Raw genomic sequence first — 16,682 nt, forward strand, 5'->3', positions numbered from 1 at the left:
GCATTTGGTGAGGAAGGACCACCAGTCACTCTGTGCTTGAGACACAAAGCCACAAAAAAACAGTCCCGCCCTTCGAGAACTGCCCAGTGCCATGGGGCAGGTGGACAGACCCGTATCACAACCATTAATCAAGTCTGCACACTCCCGCCACGTCTCAGCCATGCTGTAGAAATGAGGTCCCCGGGCTTGTCCCGTGCTTGGGCCACAGGAAGATGGAATATCATTTTATTTCAGTATTCCTCCTTTCCGGATGTCCATCATGAGGACCCTGAGATACTGAGGAAAGGTAAACTGTAGGACGTTTTTCAAAAGATCTTCATGTCTAAAAAGTTTGTGTTTTGTTTTGTTTTGATTCTTACAGCTGGATGCTCAATGGTAAGTTTGAGCTATCTGGAAAATTCAGCTAGAACACATTATTCTTTTATAGTGCCAATGAATGAATGATTAATGGACCTTATGAATATACCAGAAAAAATTGGCATTTATTCTTACACATCATATGAAAAAGTATACAATCTAAGAAGACATTCTTTTCTTTTTTTTTTTTTTTTTTTAGATTTTATTTATTTATTTGACAGAGACAGCCAGCGAGAGAGGGAACACAAGCAGGGGGAGTGGGAGAGGAAGAAGCAGGCTCATAGCGGAGGAGCCTGATGTGGGGCTCGATCCCATAACGCCGGGATCACGCCCTGAGCCGAAGGCAGACGTTTAACGACTGAGCCACCAGGTGCCCCTAAGAAGACATTCTGTAACTCACTTAAGAAACACCATGTCTAAGTATGTAATAAAGATTATTTTCTCTGGTATAAATCTGAAGAGCCCAAAACCAAACAGAATCAAGGGTCAGAGACACAAATATCATGACAGAGCCATAAAACATACAAAAGATTGGAGATCTCTAGCATATATGCATACAACGTTTATTTATTGTTTTTATTTTAACTGGTTTTTTTACTGCACTTAAGAATCAGCAAGAGACGCAGCTATGACGAATTACCTTCTTCCTTACAATTAGGTGTAAGGTCAGCCCATTTCAAAGTCTGAACATGGTTTCTGCAGATAGCTTAAGGTCATACGAATTTTACTTTTCTAATGAAGGTGGGCTTTTATTTTTTTAAGAAATCACTTCTTTTTTTTAAGAAAGGAACAGGGGTCATTATAGTCACTTATGCAGAAAAGTATTGCTTTGTCACAGTTTTAAATCTACCTCGGTAGCATTTTTCCTTGGTGTATTTTTAATAAGGTATCTGAATATTTTGTCATATCTTAATCTGCAGGGTTGTTGATGTGTTTTTAACTCAGCTTGACTTCTTGGGAAATTTTAGAGTTTTTTGAAAAATACGCTTCAAAGGACTTTAACTCAGAAGACAGAAAACTAAAATAATCAGACAGTTTAAATGGGAGGACATATTTTTGTTTTAAGAGAAATATTTAATAGAAAGTGAATTCCTATAAAACCAAAGATTTTTACCTATTGCACTGGTTCAAGAAATGTGCAATGAGACATAGACATTTTGTAATAAGGCCCTCATCTGAAATGAGTTTGTAGCCGGTTCTGAAGGACATCATTTAACAGATGTCCACACTTCTTTCCTTCCTTCCTTCCTTCCTTCCTCCCTCCCTCCCTCCCTTCCCTCCTTCCTTCCTTCCTCCCTTCCTTCCTTCCTCCCTTCCCTCCTTCCTTCCCTCCTCCCTCCCTCCCTCCCTCCCTCCCTTCCCTCCTTCCTTCCTTCCTCCCTCCCTCCCTCCCTTCCCTCCTTCCTTCCTTCCTCCCTTCCTTCCTTCCTCCCTTCCCTCCTTCCTTCCTTCCTCCCTCCCTCCCTCCCTTCCTTCCTTCCTCCCTTCCTTCCTTCCTTCCTTCCTTCCTTCCTTCCTTCCTTCCTTCTTCATTTATGAAATCCTCACTTAATATTCTACACCGCCTACAGTGTTTGGGCTGCAAGGCGAGTCCCACAGCTAGCTCCCAACTCCTTAGCTGTTTGTGGCACACAGTGCCAGGGGTTAGGTTCTGTCCCTGTGTGATTCACGAGGAAAACAAGAATATCGCGCTTACTAATGCATTTTGTTCACTGATAAAAGGAAGTCATTCTCAAACTACACTTTCAAAGAATATTGATTTTCTTGTACAGAACCGAAATATCCTGCCCCTTAAAAATTTAACAGGGATGACTTTTTCACAATCCAAAGGGAAATTTAGGTTAATGATAATGCTTTCTCTATTGGTTTTTACAGAGCTGGGTTTTTTTCTTAAACCTTTGACTCTTGCTATAAATTGTGTATAGGCAGTATTTGTCTATTAGAGACAGTATCCGACTTAATACAAAAGTATATATTTAACTCCTACATATTTACTCTATCCATATTTCATGGTATTCCATTAAAAACCTCATGATTTCTAGATGCTTTGCCACATGAAACTATTAGAGAACCACTAATATAACTCTGCTATTCATTAACATTAAACGTTTTGATTGAGCTCTGATTTTTTATTGAGAGTAATATAAAATACACAGACATAGTGTGTATGTGTGTGTGTGTAAAACTTGCTCACATTTAATTGTGACTTTAAGAGTTTATTTATTTATATGACAGAGAGAGAGAGAACACAAGCAGGGGGAGTGGGAGAGGGAGAAGCAGGCTCCCCGCTGAACTGGGAGCCCAATGTGGGACTCGATCCCAGGACCCCAGGATCATGACCTGAGTTGAAGGCAGACACTTAACCGGCTGAGCCACCCAGGTGCCCCTAATTGTGACATTTTAAAATTGGACAAGTGTTTTGACATCTGCCCCTCCCTCAACATAAAATATATTTTGAGCAAAGTGTCAAGTAATATATAAGTTTTCAGGTCTTCTCAATCCATGTCACTATTACTTAATAATACTTATTAACAAACCCTTTCTCTTATTTATTCATTTTGTCCTTACTTACTTTTAACTACTGGTGATGTCATTTCTTTCCTATTTAGTTGATGGATGCCTGTTACAATTTAGGTTTCAACCACTCCCTCACGAATGTGTTTTTCATTTGTCCCAGAGAAGGCCCTGTTGGTCTTTTTCATACTGTCTTGCCTCCCAGCTCACTGGAAAGACCCTAAATGGCTCACCTTCCTCTGAATGGACAGTGCTTTGCACTGGAGACCTGGCTGTAGCTCAATGGGCTCAGATTGGCTCCACATTAGAATCAGCCGGGAAGCTTCTAACACCCATCCCCCACGACCTGACCAATTAAGTCAGAATTTTGGTCCGAGATCCAGGCAGTCTTTTTAAAAGATCTCCCAGTGATTCTGGAGTGTCGCCAAGGTTACAAACCACTGCTTTAGACAGAGGTCTTAACTTACTACATATTACAGCCTGGCCTCCACTGAATTCTCTAATACAGCACGATTCAAGGAGAACCCTCCCCTTCAACCACCCTCCTGAATAAAACCCAAATAAATGAAACGGAACAGCTATTAAGTAACTAGGAAACGTCAAGAATAATAAAAAGTCAAAGTAAATGACATGCTCAAATTGAATCACATAATTTCATAGAAGATTGAGATTACCGGGGTCACTGAGAAGAAAGCTCTATGGACTTGAGATAAACCTTTAAATACAGGCAGGATTTAAGACTGACGGAAGAGCCTCCTGTGAGACAAGAAAATGGCGGAGGCAAAGGACTGGAGTTGGGAATGAAGGTGGGGCGGACTCAGGCGGCAACAACTCCTTGCTGGACCCAAAGCTTGATCAGTCAGGCTGGGTCAGAGGTTGTGTGTCTGTGTCTGTCTGTCTGTCCCTCTGTCTGTGCTAGTGTTTAATGGTATGCTGAAATTTGAGTTTCAGTATAATTTATCTGGTAGAAAGTATGTAGGTGGAGAACCAGAAACAGGAGTCAGTTTTTATTACTATGATTGCACAGGTGATGAGTGTCTGGAAATGAGTGTACGTGTAATAAGAACTAAAAAGAAAAGGTATGGCAGCAAGAAGCATATAAGATGAAGAATCCATGAGACTTCATGACTGTTGTTCTCTGTCAAACAAAGGAAAGAGAAGAGGCCAAGATGATTATAAGGTTTAGAATCTAAGTGAAGTTCACCAAATTAGTGAAGAGACCGAAGGAAAACAGATCTCCCGGCATTTGAAGACAGCTTCTAGAATCCTCTTGTTAGGATAATAATGGCAATCTCAGGTACTCAAGTTGGAAGTAAAGGTCTGTTCATTTCAATGATCAAATCTTAGGAGGATGTATCAATTACCGAGGTAAATTCAAGCAGACATTTGATATAACTTATTTTCAGAAGCACGGATCTACATTCTTTTCAACGCAATTAACTTCTAACTGAAAATATCCATTCCAACATCTGACAAGCCTTCTAGTTTTATCAGAGAAAAAGAGTTTCAGGAGGGCATTCACGTACACTAACACGTTCTGAAAATGTATATCATCCTTGAATTTATAGGCCAGGGTACATCTTTAAGTAACCCAAATAAAACACAATCAGAAGTGAAAGAATAGTAACACATTTCTGTGTATCCGATGCACATTCTGAATAGATATCATTTGCTTGAACTCTTTCAGATAGTAAAATTGTTGGTAACATCAGTAGTCTTTGGTGCTGCAATATGAAAGAAAATATCCTTTGTAAACACTGGTGGTAATAATGTTTCTAATGACATGTCTCTGCAATCACAAATAACAACTACGTGTATCATCGGCAACTTTGGCAAGCAGTACCAGCATTCTCTGAAGAAAAAGAATTAACCGAAGTCATCCGATTAGACCCATACTTTCCCATATCTGGGCCTTTGCTCATCATGCCATCTCCCCAAACTCTTCTCTATGTGGTTAAATATCCACATTCTACCCATACTCAAGGGGTCTGCTCAAAAGCATCTTCCTTTTCTGAAATTTGATCACGTGTGCTGTCTTCATACCTTGTCTTAGTCCATTCGGACGGCTAAAACTAAAACCACAGACTGGGTGGCTTATCAATGACAGAAATGTATTTTGCACTGTTCTGGAGGCTGGAAGTCTGAGCTCAGGGTGCCAGCGTGGTCGGGGGAGGGCGCCTCTCCAGGTGGCAGACTTCTTGTTGTGTTCTCATGCGGTGGAAGAGGGCAAGGGTGCTCTCTTGGGTCTCTTTCTTAAGGGTACTAATTTCATTTCAGGGACCTACTCACCTAAAGACATCACCTCCTAATAACATCATGTTGGCTGGTAGCTTTCAACATAGAAATTTGGGGGGAAGACATACATTCCTTAGAACACCTCCTTTAGACTTTCATTTTCTATGCTTACAAGTTGCTTTCTCTTACTTGTTTTTTCTCCACTAGTGACTGTGGAGGAAGGTCCCTGTAGGATGGAGGAACAAGGTAAATGACACTTCCTGTAGGAAGGACCAGATGGGTCCAGAAGAGGACACATTCTACCGTGGGACATCCTGTAATTCAACTGGTCTTTCTCTTTAATGAGACAGTACCATGAAAACAGAGACTGTGCCATATGACATAGTGTCTACAATCTGTAATAATAATCAGGTGTGTTTCATGGTTTTGGGTCAGAACCTAGTTTGGACAAACTAGTGTAAAGGACCTTTTTAGGATAACTGTGGAAATTGTAATACAAATGGGATGTTAGGTAAGATGTCCCTAAGTTTATGGACATGAAAAGTTGGAGATTATTTAGTGAAGAAAGCAACAAACAAGACAAAATGGATGGACAAGATGATCTCCTAGAAAAAAAGACTTGCAAGGATATACACAAAGAATTTAATAGTCATAACAATGGCTGATGGAATGAGATCTTTTTATGATTTTATTTCTGGCTTCTCTGCATTTTCTAATTTTCTACAGTGTACATACACTGCCTTTTTTTTTTTTTACAATAAAAGCTTTTTTTTCTTTCTTTTTTTTTTTTTTAAGAGGGATCATTCTCCCTGTATTCGCAGCTAATCTACCCCAGCTTCATGACTGTTTCCACTCCTAGATTACATGTCAGTTGCACCAAGATCCATCCCGGAACTCAGCCAGAGACCAGGAAGAAATACTAGGCATCTCATCTTCCCTCACCCACCACAGAGTCTACCTCCTAACATTCTCTAATCTATTCACTTCTCTCCTTCTCTTCTACCACTTGGACATTGATCCAAGCCTGTTACCTCTTATGGGGGTGTAAAGTGACAGTTACTTAGCCAACCTCCCTCTCCCTGGTCTCATTCCTTTCTCCATCAGCCACCACCATGAGCTATCTAAAATTCCAGGGTAACAGTATCATTCTCTTGTTTAAAATCTCTCAGAGGTTCCATATCCCACACAGGATATGGACCAGGCTCTTGGTACGGGATGGAGAGCTCTTTAGGATCTGGCCCTGGGGGGTGTCCCTCCTCATCCTCAGTCTCACACCACCCTAACCTCCAGCATTACCGACCTGCACGTAGTTCCCTGCACACATTATGCCCTAACATCCCTTGCTCCTCTTCCTCAAGCTCTTCCTCTCTTTTGAATGTCCCTCTCTTCTCATCCTTACCAAACATGCCAAATTCCTGTAATCTTTCAAGTAGTACTCCTCCAGTGACCCTTCCCTGACAAGCCCTGGCAGTCAGGCTAAGGGTCCCTCTTCGTGCATGCAGGGCGCCGTGCATACTTCACTGTCGTACTTACCACTTACCGCAATGGACAGAGATCATCTGTCTGTGCGTCTGCACCTCCCCTGAAACCAGACGCTAATCCCCAGCAGGCACTGTGAACTGTCCCATTCACAGACGTGGTATGGGCACAACACATTTCAAAAGCTGATTCGAATAGTGTGGCCGGGCAGGGCACTCCTTCAGCTGGGGGTTTCCACTCTCCCACTAGCTATCCTCCCCTTCTCAGGGCATGCCCAAGAGGCAGGCCCAGGACTGCAGATCGAAGACTGCCCCAGAAAGAGTAACACCCACCAAGGGATGAGAATAGCCATCTCTGTGCTTGGCCAGATTGCGAAGTTACTGGGAAGCCCCAGCCTCCCGGGCTCCAGATGCCTACCTGAGCCAACCCTGGGACGCATCTCTTTCCATCTGGCTTCCTGCCACGTAGACCCGAATTTTGTTCTGGCACAGATAGGCACAGATGCTCTATGCCTTCCAAAAAGTAATCTTCTGTAGAACTTGACGTACTTTATCCAAACTTATTACACTTTATTTTAATCCCAGATATGGGCTCCTGGGCAGCACAGATGCTGTTGACCAGTTGCTCCCTTGTCATTGCCTAAACCTCGCTCAGACAGTGAGCCTTATCTTTCCACCTGCATCATAAACTCCCCAAGAACAGAGCCAATGCGTCTACATGTCCTTGTATCCCGAATCATGCCTAGCTCAGTGCTTAGCATGTGGTAAGTTTCAAACCATCTTCGTGGATTCAGTGAAACTCTGAACATTATCTTTCAAGCCACTCATAATTTTGTGCTCTATTTGCTAACACTATTTTTAACATTTCAAGAACTGCTCTTGTCCTAATCATTGGTGAGTACCTTTAACCATATCTCCATCTTTGGATGGTTTTAAAGTCTACTGCAAGTTCTCATCTACGTACTCCCCATTAATTCATTTCTTCTCTGATTTGCCCCTCAAAAATTACATTTTATTTTTTAAAAGATTTTATTTATTTATTTGACAGAGAGAGAGAGAGGGAACACAAGCAGGGGGAGTGGGAGAGGAAGAAGCAGGCTCCCAGCGGAGGAGCCTGATGTGGGGCTCGATCCCAGGATTCTGGGATCATGCCCTGAGCCAAAGGCAGCTGCATAAGGACTGAGCCACCCAAGCGCCCCTCAAAAATTACATTTTAAAGCATCTTTTGCCAAAAGCACACTGGGATCAGCTATATTCTGAAAATATGCATATTTGACTTTTTTTTCAACTACCTTCAAATGGATTATTAAATTCTCTTTTTCTTCCAGGTTCTGAGGTATTGTTCCATTATTTCCTATATCCCGCTGTTGGAGAGGAGAAGTCTTACACTAAGCTGGCTTAGCTCTTTTGGAACTTATATCCTTCCATGCCTTCCTTTCTTCAGCCCATAGAATGATGGACTGTCAGCTGTCAGCCTCGAGACCAGGCTGGAGCCTGCATATTCCTGGCTAGAGTCCTCTGCGGTCCAGTAGACCATTTGATTGCAGAGAAGAGACAGTATGAGGGCCTAGAGGACAAAGCAAGGACCAGGGAGGGTTCTGGGAGCCAGCCACGTGCTCAGGGTTTGGAGTAGGAGAGCAACTGAAAGCAGCACAGACTCTGAGCAGGACCAGAAAAGTCTTCCAGGCCTTCATCTCCTAGGAGAGTGGGTAAGTCAGCCTGGATTTAAGGGCTGGGGCTGGAAAGATAAGATCCTTTCTAGATTTCAACATTTAACTACAGTATGTATTTTTTTTTACACTGTCTTTGAAATGTGCATGACTCATCTTCTTTCTACTTTCTACCTCTACCCTACCGGTGACCACCTACCTCGAGCCTTTGTTCTTAGATTTATTTTAGATTTAGATGTTAAATGCTTTTAGGTTTATAAAAAGATATTTTTCTATATGTATTATTAGCATTTCTAATCTGTTTATTCTACTTACTTTTTCCATAACAATAGTTTATGGATTGGCAGCTCTCCGTATCTCTTTACTCCAATTATTTCCAGCAGAAGAAAACACAAGAGAGTATCTTTGTGGCTTTGAGGTAGGTGAAGATTTCTTAAATGGGACATAAAAAGAACAAAAATAAAAGAAAAAAATCAATAAATTAAACTTCATCAAAATTAATAATATTTGCTTCTTGAAAAATACTAAAAAAAATGAAAAGGCAAGCCATAGGGTAGGAAAAAATATGTATAAAATGTATATCTGATGAAGGACTTGTATTCAGAATTTAAATAGAACTCTTAAAACTCAATAAAGGAGAAGACAAGCAATCTGATTGGAAGAATGAGCACAACGGTTTGACTGAACATTTACAAAAGACTATTTGAATGGCCAACAGGAAGGTGGAAAGATGTTTCACATCATTGGTCAGTAGGAAATACAAATTAAATCCATAATGAGATGCCACTACACGTCCACTAAAATGGCTAAAATCAAAATGACTGCTAATACCAAATGTGGGTGAGGATATGGTGAGAGTGTATAACAGTACAACCCCTTTGAAAAAGTTTCACAGCTTCTTTAAAAGTTAAGTATGCATCTACCTTAGTCTTGTACCAATTTACCAATGTACCAACATTTTCATAATGAAATGAAAATTTCATGAAAATGAAATCATATGCTCATATGAAGACTTTTACATGAATGCTCACAGTAGCATTGTTCATAATAATGCCCCAAATGGAAACCATCCAAGTGTTTGTCTATGGATAAACAAAATGTTGTTTATCCATACAAGTGACCCAACTAGAAGAAGAAATTAACATTTGAAATACACATGAAGGAATCTCAAAATTGCCATGCTAACTCAGGGATGCCTGGGTGGCTTAGTTGGCTAAGCCTCCAACTCTTGGTTTCAGCTCAGGTGGTCATCTCCCATGGTGACATCCAGTCCCTTGTGGGCTCCTCGCTCAGCAGGGAGTCTGCTCGAGACTCTCCCTCTCCCTCTGCCAGCCCACGTCTCTCTCTCTCAAAGAAACAAAACAAAACAAAAAAACAAAACAAAAAAACCTTGATTATGGTTGCACAACTTTGTATATTTATCAAAACTCACCAAACTGCCTACAATGGGCAATTTTATTGAGTACAAAATAAACATCAATGGCACTGCAAAAAAAAAAAATTTATATATATATATAATTTCCTTCACATTTTAAATCATTTCCTTTATTTTTTTTAAGATTTTATTTATCTATTTGACAGAGAGACAGCCAGCAAGAGAGGGAACACAAGCAGGGGGAGTGGGAGAGGAAGAAGCAGACTTCCAACAGAGGAGCCTGATGTGGGGCTCGATCCCAGAACGCCGGGATCATGCCCTGAGCCAAAGGCAGACGCTTAATGACTGTGCCACCCAGGCGCCCCACATTTTAAATCATTTCCTTAAGCTAGTCATCTACACATGATTACACTTTCTGCAGTGGTAGAGGAAATAATACTTTGTATTGCTTTCAATTAAAGTTTTATTTCAGTGTGTGTGTACTTATTCCAAACATCCTTTTTTATTGAGAACTAAGGAAGTATTAACTACATTCTTCTTCTGTTTCATGAGCAAATCCATTTCATGGGGGAAGGGGGGAGATTCTTCTCTAAGCATTTATAAATTATTAATTCGCTTGTGAATTTGTTCACCGTTCCATTTGCTATTTTCTCATTTTAGAGTATGATTTGTTGGCCTTTGATGAATATGTCAGGAACCTGTTTTCCAAGCCTCAAAGGCTTGAGGGCAAGGCTCACGGTGGACGGAGAAGAGGGTCTGTGGGACTTGGGATCTCAGAGCACAGAGCAGAAAGCAGAAGCCGATGGGACCTTTGCATGCCACCCCCCTGCTTGCGGAGAGCCGGCCTCCGAGTGGGAGAATGGCAGTCCCGTCAAAGCCCTGCTGACCTGGCATAGACCGCAGAGACTGAGGCCGGCTGAGGACAGCTTGGGCGAAGGGACAGTGGGAAGAGGCTAGTGAGGGTGCCAGGTCTCTGCGAGGGCAGAAAACTGGAGAAATGTCTCCAGACAGAATCTGGAATAGTTTCAGTTGATTCTCACAGCAGCTCCTGGAAATTCTCTTCTTTATGGATGGACATCCAGGAGGCTGGAAGTAGAGGCTGAGTGCTTCCACAGCCTCCCCACCCTCTCCTCCGAGCCCTCCCAGTGCTCCCCAATAGGGCTCCTGAAATCCCTGTGCTCTCAAGATGCAAACGTCCTTAAGGAGCTTTGTTTTTCAAAGGAAAAAATTAAAAAACAAACTGTGACACCTTCCTCAGGTCTCTAAAGAACACTTGCCTTTGGTTCTCTTCAGATGGGCCAAATATTCCTAACAGAGAATGCAATCATTTAGAAAAGGCTTATTGGGGCACCTGGCTGGCTCAGTCTATAGGGCATGGGACACTTGTTCTGAGGGTGGTGAGTTCGAGCCCCAGGCTGGGCATGGAGTCTACTTAATAAGAAAGAAAGAAACGGATTATTAACTCCGATTCTTCCCTTCTAAATTCCATCCTCATCCCATTCCCTTCTCCTGCCTCCCTTCTCATTTCGTAGACCAAACAATTGAGTCCTGCCCCCCAGCCCAGCTCCGTCCGGTGAGATGTTCTCTCTGCAGAACAGAGCCCATGTTCAAGAGTATCTTTGTGTTTCCAATGTCCTTGCTCTCAGTAGACTGTTCCAGAGCTATTGTTAAGTAAGGCAGTAACACGAGAGAAGGCAGAAGCCTCTCAATAGACCTTGAAATGCAGGTGGAAAGGAGACATATGAATGTATTGGGGGATAATTCCAGAACAAAGGACTGGAAGAACAAACGCGCTCTGAGCGAGTCTTATGAAAGAAGTAGCATCCGCTGATGACCACAGAAAGGAAGAGACGGTTATTATCTAAAGATTCAAAAAGCCTGGCATATTGTCCTGGCCCGGTGCCAGGCGCGCATGACGATCTGGCAGGAATGATCAGAGATCTGTTACAGCACGGATCGCATGTGTGCTGAAAATGTGTTCTTTCTCTGGGTTTGAGGTGACAGACAGCCACATCACACGCCATCCCTTTCTCCGTCCGGTTCCAGCCAGGCAATAAACCCAATTGTCACCCAGTCTGTCTCAACCATGTGGTTTCCCTAGCCCGCCGAACAAAATATTTTCAGAATGTGGAATGTAAACAAGGTTCCTACTGTTAGCAATTCCGTGTCATTTGCTTGTGGTTTATTTTATTTTATTTGAAGTCGCATTTAAATTCAAAAGATTGCCAGCCTGCATGATGCACGTAAGCCAATCAGAACTATAGATTAGAATTGCAACTGATTAGTTAGCCGTGAGAGTGTGCAAATGGAAGAAGGGAGGAAATCTATTATGCTCCTGGGATATTGCTTCTCCACAGGAAATTCAATTGTGAAAAGGGCTTTAAAAGCAATGACTTTAGTCATCTGTGTTTTCGACACACTGGTTACGGGAAATGCTGATAGAATACCTAGGCAGCCCTCCGCCGGGGCACAGCTCCACAAAGAAAAACAGGGAGCCGTCCCAAGACAGAGCAGTCCCACCCATATGCATTCGCAGACGGTGATCACAAAATGTGTGTCTCTCACGCTATTGAAGCCGTTTTTCAAGAAAACACAATTTTCCAGGTCCATTATTCCCCGTTGTTTGAAAGTACATGTCTACGGCGTATGTTGCTAAGTGATAAAGGTTGTGTGAATCTTCTGGTACTCCCTGAGAATCCAAATCAAGACTCGCCTGGGTTTATAAATTTCCTCGGAACCACTTTCTGTCTTCCAAATCGATAGGGAGCTAAATGAGGCATAACAATTTCATTATTTACCCACGGGCCTGCACGATTGATGTTTTCCTGGCGCAGCGCCATGAATGATACATTTTCTAAAATTTTGTTGACACTCCCTAGTGAGGTTACCAACCTTTTTTATATTACTTGGAAGCTGGTACGCTAACGTGCAAATGAGCTCCATCATGCCTTTCTTTGAGTTTTTCATGGGATCTTCCGATTGCGGTGAAGCAGCGATCCTGGGGTCACAGATGAGTCAGGAGCAGCAGATGGACCCTGTGAGTTCACCGCATTCTGTCTTCAGTTGTCTCTTGCTCCTGTGCTCAGAAGTAATTGGTTTCCAGCTCACCTAATTAGTCTCATCACACTTTGTCAAGTGATACCAGCTGTATCGTGACTCACAAAAGAATCTTCCCCAGAAGAAAGCCCCGTGGAATCATGGGGTGTGCCCTATGAGATTAGGCACCTAGACGATTGGAGGAACGATCACCTTGAACCACCAATTATTTGGATCATTTGGCAAAAGGAAAAGCAACTGCCTCTAACAGGTGAGATTTGAAGACGTTTTCATCTGAGAAGGGGAATCGGATAGCTCAAGAATGGGGACTCAAAGCATGCCAGGAAATATGGGGAGAGGATAATCCTTGCTTGGAATCGAGTGGCTCTGCAGATAGATTTTCATTCCACATCTGAGCTTCCCGACAAAGAGTGAACCTTCATTGTTCTCAAGGAAAGCCCCGAAACCAAACAGAACCTTCCTCCAGAGCGACAGGCTCGAGTTTAATTTTCCTGTACATTTCTGGTTTCTTTTATAAACATAAATTTCAACTCAGGCTCTCATGAATTTGTTCTGAAAACAGATCATCCCTGGTCAACTGTAGAATAATCATTGTCAATCTTGTTAGATTACTGTCCTACACTTTTCAATGTTTTATGTGCCCAGAAACTCTTATTTTTCATTGCATTTGCCCCCTTTAATTCCTTATACTAAAGCATGAGCAATACAGAAATCTGACTTTAATTAGGCATCTGCTTGAAAGCCACATCTTGAGCATTTCAGTGAGAGCTGTTTTCATTGTGAATAATTCTCACTGAGAGAAGAGTCTTTTTTTCTTGATCTAACTTGAATCTCCTTGATCTAAATTAAAACCATGTTTGCCCATTTTATCACGAGGAGAAACATTTATTCCTCCTACTCATAATTCCAATTTGGCCCATGAAGGAAGGGCTATCTGCCTGCACCCCATCAAGCATGTGGGGGAAGACACTGAAGAACTGGACACCCAATAGGCCACGTTCCACCCACATGAAGGGTCACTATGTTGTCCTCCCCAAATCCTTCCTTCCTGCACGAATGAGAAGAACCAATACTCCCCTCTGTTTCCTGTCCACCTGAGTGTCCCAACATACACTAAAACCCACCCCAGACCCCTCTCCCCAAGGGTACTCTAGGGCCTGGACTACTTCGAAGAATGAGAACAGGAGCCTTACTTTGGCCCGAGGTTGGAATTTCTCTGACACAGTCTTCCTGTGTTAGGGGTGGAGAAGTAGGGGAGGAGAGACGTTTATCTGACTGTTACAATGCGAGTGCCTACTGGTCTCCACGAGACAGGTCTTAACTGAGTGCGTCTGCTGAAGGCTGGAGGAGATGATGGTCTCAGGCCCTGCTATAGTCTGAATGTTTGCATCCCCCCCACCAAAATTCGTATGTTGAAATTCTAATGCCCATTTGTGATGGTATTCAGAGATAGGGTCTTTGCTTAGGTCATGAGTGTGGAGCCCTTATGAATGGGGTTCGTGCTCTAAAGAGACCCCACGGAGCTCCCTCATCCTTCTGCCATGTGCAGCCACAATGAGAAGTCTGAACCCGGAAGAGGGTCCTCACCCAACCAGGTGGGCACCCAAATCTTGGACTTCCAGCCTCCAGAACTATGAGAAATAGATTTCTGTTGTTTCTAAGTCCCCTAATATGTGATATTTTGGTTATATATCAGTCTGAATGGACCTCAACACTTAACATCAGTTGGTTCTCTGCAGAGGCTGTTGTTCTTATAATTGTTTTACATGCAAAACAAGGGCCTGTGGAGTTAGCCAGGCACTTGGAGGGATCCAAAAGACAGCATGCCTTGGTCTCTGTGCTCAAGAAGTTCTCCATTTTGGGGCGCCTGGGTGGCACAGCAGTTAAGCGTCTGCCTTCGGCTCAGGGTGTGATCCTGGCGTTATGGGATCGAGCCCCACATCAGGCTCCTCTGCTGTGAGCCTGCTGCTTCCTCTCCCACTCCCCCTGCTTGTGTTCCCTTTCTCGCTGGCTGTCTCTATCTCTGTCGAATAAATAAATAAAATCTTTAAAAAAAAAAAAAAGAAGTTCTCCATTTTATCTCCAGGTATTACATGATTCGAGGGATGTTACTATTTCCATTAGATCTTGTTTTATAAGATATTAATAATTGCATAGCTTCCCTTCTGGATATTTCTATTTTCTCAAATGTGATTCTGAGCGTGTACAGAGTATTCTGCTAAGATCTCATCAGAATGAAATACTACTTGACATCGCAGAGTCAAAACTTTGCATTTGGGCAAAACTTTAAAAATAGCATCTTTGTCTAAACAAGAGGCATGACTTTGGCTGTTCGTGTGGCATCAGTGAGTGCGTCGCCTTCTCTGCCATTCTCACACTTCTGGTGGAATGTGCTGGGAGCAGCTCTCCCTGATTCAGACAGGTGTGTGGCATGCATTTTAGCACTCAGCCATCCTTTCTTGCTATTTAGTCAAAGAACAGCACACAAGTCAGGGAGACAAATTACTCAAGAAGTTAGATTAAATGTCATTGGCCGGTTCAAACCTTAGTGCTGAACAGAATTTTGGTTATTACAATATCTTCAGATTGTTTCATTCAATTTTTGGTACAAATGGCTCGAAGTTATGTTGATAGCACAATGTGGTACTACCCTGTTCCAGCCTCCTGAACCCTTTTTAAAATGTTTTGCTTGTTACATCTATGAATTTATCACTGGGGAGAGTTCTCTCAGACTGAACTAATAGAGTGTTAAGAATGGGTGTAGGAAAACTATCTTTCCCCCCTCAAAGGCAATTGGCAATTCCCCCCAAAATCGTTCAAGGGACTCATAAATAAAATTCATGTTATTTTTTTATTTGAAAGAGAACACATCCTGCTCACAAAGTATTTAGATCCAGAAGAGAACAGAACGTTCCACTGAGTAAAAACAGCAAATAATCAAAATGTATACATTGGTTCTACACCATGTCCCTGCTAAAAGACACAGAGAGAGAAGAAGAATAGAAGTGGGGGGGGGGGGGAATAGAAGGCCAGGTGGTGACATTTACAGAAAAAAAACAAACAAACACAAAAAACCCAAACAAACATAAAAACAAAAAAACGACAAAAAAACAAAAACATACAAACACATGGAAAAGCAAGAGAGAGAAGCTCAGATGAATCAGGAGCATAAGCTTTAAATAGTAACAGCCAACAATGGCTTTTTAATATGTTGCCATTAAACAATGACACGTTTTTACAACTAGAACGGAAATGAAGGATTATCCTGGGGAACTTTACTCTCAGAGCAGACACTTGAAGTAGAACTTGAGGACCAGTGTTCTCCCACCCTTGCTTTAAAGAAAGAAATGTTAGAAAATAGAACTGAGGGGCGCCTGGGTGGCACAGCGGTTGAGCGTCTGCCTTTGGCTCAGGTCATGATCCCCTCCTGGGATCGAGCCCCCCCCCCAAGCGGGCTCCCTGCTCCGTGGGGAGCCTGCTTCTCCCTCTCCCTCTGTTCCTTTCCTCCCCCACCCCTGCTCATGTGCGTGTACCCCTGCTCATGTGCGTGCTCGCTCGCTCTCTCTCTTAAATAATTAAAATCTTTTTTAAAAAAGAACTGAGTTTGTGGCATTTAGAGATTTGGCTCATTTTAGACAAGGGTATCAAGTAGGAGATAGAAAGCAAAAAGAGTAAGTCACAGGAAACAGGAGCGTTGCTGTAGGCTGGTCTCCATACACCATATAACCAGCATTTGCCATAAACCTGAGGATGGACGATGAAAATGTGGTAGGAAACCCACAATGGAGACACAAATTGGAGCCGGTCCTCCCCTATCCTGCAGCTCCCTCCCCACTTCCCTCTGCTTCCCAGACAGAGTGCTCCAAGAGCCCACAGGCCCTGGAGACATCGGTGAAGCTAGGATAGGATAAGGCACAGAAGGTGCTGGAAGCAGTTCGTAGGGACTTGTGAGAACCAACTATTGTATTTGCAGCAATTCTGCAAACTAGTTGTTAA

Source organism: Ursus americanus, chromosome 31 (assembly GCF_024610735.1).
Source record: "Ursus americanus isolate L20-20 chromosome 31, mUrsAme1.1.p, whole genome shotgun sequence".
Taxonomy (NCBI): domain Eukaryota; kingdom Metazoa; phylum Chordata; class Mammalia; order Carnivora; family Ursidae; genus Ursus; species Ursus americanus.